Raw genomic sequence first — 6,833 nt, 5'->3', positions numbered from 1 at the left:
ATATCATGTTATCCATCGAAAAATTAGACATTATGTTTCTTGTGCTAGAAATGAACAATTTTATCCTTTAGTAATTTTTTTTTCTTACCTGCAAAACCCTGTAGAGAGCCTCTAAAATAACAAAATGTCCGAAGCATGAAAATTTCGTGTTTTGAAATAAGACCAATTATGTACATGAACACGATGATATACACAAAATAAACCAGTTACACAAAATGTTGGATTTACACACATGCAGTTACATAGATTTGTACATTGGAGATTTTTACAAGAAATAGTAAAAATAAAAGTTTTCAAATTTGTGTTAAATCTTGGATATTTTGAATCCACACTTATTTGAAAAGTTGACCTTACTGAAACAGTACGTACATACAATGAATCAAATCAAGTAATTGTCAATTAAAATACATGTAAAAAGAAAAAACGGACAATAGGCAAGAATTAACAATCTCATTAAAATCATATCTTAACTGACTTTCACTACGGAAGCGTAAACGGTAATATAATTTTAAGAGCTTGGAGATATTGAAAACCAGTAGGCTTGAAAATAGAATTCGTGAAATGAGCAAAGAAATCATCGACAGATAACAATTATTGTTCATTTAGTAAAATTCTGTAAAATACGTAATGGTCAAAGGAAAAACGTTGCATTACTCGTGTTAACTTACATTTTATTTAATCTTTTATTCTTTCTTTAATTTTGATGATTTTCCACAAAATCCTGTGGTCATTGAAGCTTCTTTCATATTAATGTGTTACGCAATTAATATTGGACTTACACGTTAATATTGGACACCTACCTGTACTGTATTAAAATACAGTACGGTCAGAACAAAGGAATGACGTCACAGAATAATTTAAAGTTACGTATAACTATAATTATTGATAGTTAAATAACGATATCAACATACAATTAAGCAAGGTGCACACAGCAGAAAGTATAATGTGCATGTAAGAAAGCAAGATGTAAAAGTCAGAATGCAAGATGTACAAGTCAGAATCTGGGACATACGATAAGTTATAGTATGTCCCAGTCAGAATGCAAGATGTACAAGTTAGAAAGCACGATGTAACGTAAGAAAGCAAGATGTAATTTTTGCGTTAATACCCTTCCATATAAACTGTTTTACAAACAATATCTTTTTATATAAAATTTCAATTATTTTCGACTTTATGGCGATTAAAACTTCCAAGGGACCGCCCTTTTTTCAAATATTGTTTCAAAATAGGTGTCAAGTGCCGTGTGACAGCTAAAAATGTTGTCCCTCCTTCACTTTAGTGAGTTTAATTTTCCTGGTCTTTTGGGATCATTGATTCAAGTTCTTGTAAAAGTTGAATATTGCTCAAACAGATGTTAGAATCGTGAGTTGCACTTTTTCATTATCCCTCATGTACAAACTCAATCAAACAGAGTCTGCAATTTTCATATTGTTTTGTTATACTTTCAAGGCATAACCTTTTTCCCCAGATTTTTATATCAGATACGTTTCTTTGAACGATGCCATGTGATCGTAATATTTAGAAAAATCGAAACTTGTGAATAAAGCTTGAGATGAATTTACAGCAGCATCCCTAACGCAACTTTACTGTGATGAATGATTAAGTAATTAAACAGAAATTGATTTGTTTGAAAATAAGATGCAATAAGATTATATTCAATGCATTTTTACATTTGGGTCGTCAGACCAAACAAATAATGGTAGCGAAATTTCAGACTCTAATGCTGTTAATTGCAAGTGCCGAAAGTAGTCCGCTTTTTTGAAGCGGTTACTTCCCTTTATATGTAACACTTAGGCCGAAAAATTTAGGGGAGATCACTGCGTAAATATAGTAACATGAAATGCGGATTAATTTTCAAGCAAAATAATTCCCGAATGGTCGAATATTTCTAATATTGTTTTATTCTTTATTGATATACATGCTTATAGTAAGCGCCATGATTATTTACACAAGTGTTAATCAACAGTTAGCGTCGTAACAAACCCTAACTAGAATAATATGGTTTTCTTCAGACTATTAACATATAAATTTACCGTGGCCGAGGGGTTTGCGCGCTCGCTTAGGAAGCGAGAGGTCTGGAGTTCAAATCCCAGTTAAGGGAACTCATTTTTTTTTTCAAATTGTTTAGGTCAAATAAACATTGGATCGAATATCAGTGTTGCAATTAGTCTTATAGCCATTCTACTACAATTAAAACGCTGGAAAGCATTGGTGGCACTATACAAAAACAAATTGTTTTATAATCTCACAACCTTCACCTTTCTGACATTCTGAGACCCAAACAAATTCAGCGCCTTCTGTGCTTTGATTTACATTGCCATCACTTTGTATTTTTTGTTACTTATCAAGTAAATGGCCGACAGAACAGAATGATCTTTGCGACATCTGTTGTTTTAGGAATACATGTACATGTATATTTACAATTAAGGTAGTTTGTTATTAAGTCACAATTTTGTTATAATTATAATTCATGAAGCATGTTTTACTTACATTAAATCAGAAATAAATACATTTTTATTACTTCTACATATGAATTTAAATCAAAATGCCACCGAGATTTTTTAATTGCACAGTGATCTAAGTATCAAAGTATCGACCGCTATCTGGAACTTAACTAGTTTAAGGTTGCAGATCGAAAATAAGTCAAAGATCAGTATTTAAGCAGAACATAGTTGACAGCCCTCATAAATTTGGAACCCAAAGTGCGTTGTATCCCAAAGTGCAGTGTTACAGCCTTTACAATTCAGTGCGCATGCTGACACAATATGAGCCACGTCACGACAAAACCAACATAGTGGGTTTGCGACCAGCATGGATCCAGACCAACCTGCGCTTCCGCGCAGTCTGATCAGGATCCATGATGTTCGCTATCAGTTTCTCTTCATGCAATATGATTTGTAAGCGAACAACATGGATCCTGATCAGACTGCGCGGATGCGCAGGCTGGTCTGGATCCATGCTGGTCGCAAACGCATTGCGTTGGCTTTGTCATGACGCGGCTCATATAACTTTTCCACATATTAAAGGCAGTGACTGTGAGCAGTTAAGGAACGGTAAGCGGCCTATTATAGTGAAAAACAGCGCATGTTATCTATACTTTTTATTCATTGACATTCAATTTGAAGTTTACGATTTAGTGTCAAATGGGTAATAGTTATCTAGTTTTAAAAGCTTTATATAAACTGTGTATGAAATATTTTTTAACTTTTATCTAAAAACCTTTAAAAAATTAACATTGTAAAATGTGAACATCTGTCAAATCTGGGGTAATATAAGAACATGTATTACATTTTATGAACAGGTATGTATTGAACTGTCTATCAATCAGGAAATATCAAGAAAAAAATGTCTATAGCTTGTCATTCATAAGTACAGAGCATGTTACAGTCTGCACGGGTGTGTTGCCTGGCGTACATGTATCTCTTTACCACATTATTCATCCGGTTCCAACAGTATAAAGGTACAGTGTTGTTAACAGTTGTTACTTTTGATCTAAGCTTATTTAAAGGAAATTCTATTATTATACAGTTTTCACTCTCTTTTATGGGGAAAAGACATATACCTGTAGCACGAGCCTTTAAACTTTCATTAATGAGCCGCGTCACGACAAAACCAACATAATGGGTTTGTGACCAGCATGGATCCAGACCAGCCTGCGCCTCCGCGCAGTCTGATCATGATCCATGCTGTTCGCTATCAGTTTTTCTATTCGTAATAGAGTTGGTAAGCGAACAGCATGGATCCTAGTCAGACTGCGCGGATGCGCAGGCTGGTGTGGATCCATGCTGGTCGCAAACCCACTATGTTGGTTTTGTCGTGACGCGGCTCATTTGTTATTTTTTTTCCAAGATGGAAAAGTATCAATGCGACAGCTGCGTCGAAGAAACACTTTTTAATGGCACACAGTAAACGTAATTTAAATTGAAACGAAGTCGTTCAATTCAATGCCATTCACATTACATGAAAATATAAAGAATTAGCTTAACAGTGACTGACATATCCACGGAAGACCGTTTGGGACATTACAAATTCATGAATGCCCGATTTTATTTTCATGAATTCAGAATTTTAACTTGATGAATTCACGTTTTCAACATACAGAATTCACGATAGCAAATTCATGAATTCACGATTTCAAGTTCACGAATTCATAATGTACACTTTACGAATTCACTATTTCCACTTCATGAATTTAATTTCATGAATTTCTTATTTGAACTCTAAGATTTCATCTTCACGGTGTTGAAATCGTGAAGTTCACAACGTGAATTAAAATCGTGAATTTGTGAAGTTGAAATTGTGATTTCATGAAGTTGAAATATTGAATTCGTGAAGTTGAAATCTTGAATTCGGGAAGTTGAAATCGTGATTTCATGAAGTTGAATTCATGAAGTCAAAATCTTCATTCACGAAGCTGATAACGTGAAGTTCAAAACGTGAAATCACGAAAACAGAAACAACTGAAAGGGTAATGAGGAAAAAGTGGATGTGGTGTCAAGAGATTCTCTTTTTGAAAGGGAAGATGTTTTCCACAAAAAATCAATACCATTAATGTAGGCCGAGCAATGTAATTATTATGCAAAAAAAATGTTTTGGCCGTAAAATGAGAAGTAATGACGTAACAACAAAAGGTAAAATAGTCCTAATTACATAGCATATAAAACTTAGTACATTTTTGTACGCTACATTTAGGAATGATTTCTTTAAAACATGAACTCTTTTAATAAGTTTTAAACTCCTTTTTATTTAAGATGGAATATATACAAAAGGAATTAAAAACATCTGCACAAATTATCCACGCAGTGCCATTGTCTGTTACAGTTGGGAAGTCCTGCCGCATTACTTATGCAATCTTGCTGGGTCATACAATCTGTAATGGGGGAGATAAAGTGACATTTTATCGTACACACATTTTATCCTTAACATGCTGAAACGACGGTTATCAGCCTTTGTCATAAGTCATTACTGGAGTTCATACCAAGAACTGAATGCATCGCCACCTGCAAACATTTTCAAATTCCATTATGTTATAACAACAGGAAATTTGTTGTTAAATATACATTATTATATACAATCACGTGTAGCTTAGTCAAATGATGACGTTGTTACTGTTTGTACAATTGGATGCTGATGACACAAGAAGCAATAGAACAACCCATTTTTAGGTATGATCGAATAACTTGGCTTGCTTACAGTATGAAAACTACTTTTCGTATCAGCATAACTAGGAATGTAATGTCACTAGTTCAAATCAACATTGGCTGATTGGTTGCCGGTATGTGGCGTGATTTTTTTCTTGTTGCTTATACACAATGTCAATTTATATACACAACCTACATTTTCTCCGTCGTTATTGTGATGTAAATTTATTTTTAACCCAATAATTTAATATGGAACAATCCGTCAATCAAAGTTTAAAGAATTCCAATATCAAAATACACAAATAAAGCAACCAACGCATGGTCAGACTGTACGGATGTGCAATATCTGCGTGGTTGATCTGGCACTATACTGGTTGCAAAGACTAATTACTTCCAGTTCCGGCAGGTATGAAGGGAGTCAAAATATTTTGACGTGCAAAAGCAAAATTTGAGATATATTGGTCTGGGTCAGAATCTCGCTTCTACATACCACAGAATATGTGCGAGAGATATTGACCAAACACAAAATATCACAATATATCAATGCGTAGTGGATCAGTTCAATTTGGTGGCGAATATAATTTTTTTACAAAATATACACTGTAAGTGGTTTAAAATAAACTTACTATTGCATGTACAAATTTGATTCACGCATTCCTTGTAGTAACCTACTGAACATTGAAAGCTCATACATTCTGTCGCCACATTATTGTTTGGGCAATTTTCGGCATAGACTGAAAAAATAAGCTTCTTGAAAATATACGGTTTACTGATGATGACAATTCCTATAATGTGATGAATCATATTAAGTAATAGCAGGATTATTGTTAAATGGGGCTTCAAATTGCAGCGGTAACAAACAGATCTTATTTGCAAATATTTATCTTGTCAGTCAGCAATTGCGGTGATATACACAGCATTTGTAGTAAATGTACATACATTTTAAGTAAAAAAAGAAACATTTTGTGACTTTGCACTCTTAATAGATACATGCGAAGAAAGGTGACAAAATAAAGAATCTCAGAATCTCTAAAGAACGCCCAAAACGGCAAGGCTTGGTTTAATCAAGCCTGTTTAAGGACGGTACAGGAAAGTGTAAGCTACCGTCTACGCCCCCTAGCACCGGCTTATGCAAAAATTCAACATATTAACATGAAAATGATGAAATTTGGAAAAATAAACATTCGCAAAAGTGTTTATACAAACCCACACGAGTTTTTATTAGGTAATATTAGATAAAATATATATATATATATATATATATATATATATATATATATATATATATATATATATATATATATATATATATATATAATTTACTTACCCATCGTTATTGCGACACAAAATAATAAAACCTTCATTTTCAATGTAACTTTCGTGAACACAGAAGTTTAAATGAATGCCTCGTTGTGTATGTGTCGCGTAAAATGAACGATAGCTGTGAGAAATGAACATGTGCGGCAACGAACAGAACATGTACATTTGAACGTTCATTTTCAACTTTAGTACTATAAGATAAGCATATTACGTTACACAAACTGTCTACTTATATGGTCAAATAATATAGCCATAAGAATTCCATTCTACCTTGTTTTCTACTCAGTGTACACAAGTCAACATTATTTGTTACTTCTGTAGTCTTGTACTTGTACCAGATGGCTTCCGGTAACGACTATACCTCGATTGCCT

General features: G+C 33.6%; 1 long non-coding RNA gene across 1 annotated transcript; it reads right to left on the bottom strand.

Moving 5' to 3' along the window:
* Positions 1–4,718: 4,718 nt before the first annotated feature.
* LOC132755355 (uncharacterized) lies at positions 4,719–6,629 on the bottom strand. The gene is made up of 3 exons (XR_009629191.1): positions 6,469–6,629; positions 5,768–5,875; positions 4,719–4,870 (listed from the first exon to the last, which is right to left on the bottom strand). It is a non-coding gene; the product is annotated as an uncharacterized LOC132755355 (long non-coding RNA).
* Between the last annotated feature and the right edge of the window lie 204 nt (positions 6,630–6,833).

The sequence above is a fragment of the Ruditapes philippinarum genome, unplaced genomic scaffold (assembly GCF_026571515.1).
Source record: "Ruditapes philippinarum isolate M1 unplaced genomic scaffold, ASM2657151v2 ctg21006_1_1_1_1, whole genome shotgun sequence".
In the NCBI taxonomy this organism is placed as follows: Eukaryota; Metazoa; Mollusca; class Bivalvia; order Venerida; family Veneridae; genus Ruditapes; species Ruditapes philippinarum.
Note: the sequence above shows the minus strand (reverse complement) of the source record. Positions and strands in the feature narration are given on the sequence as shown.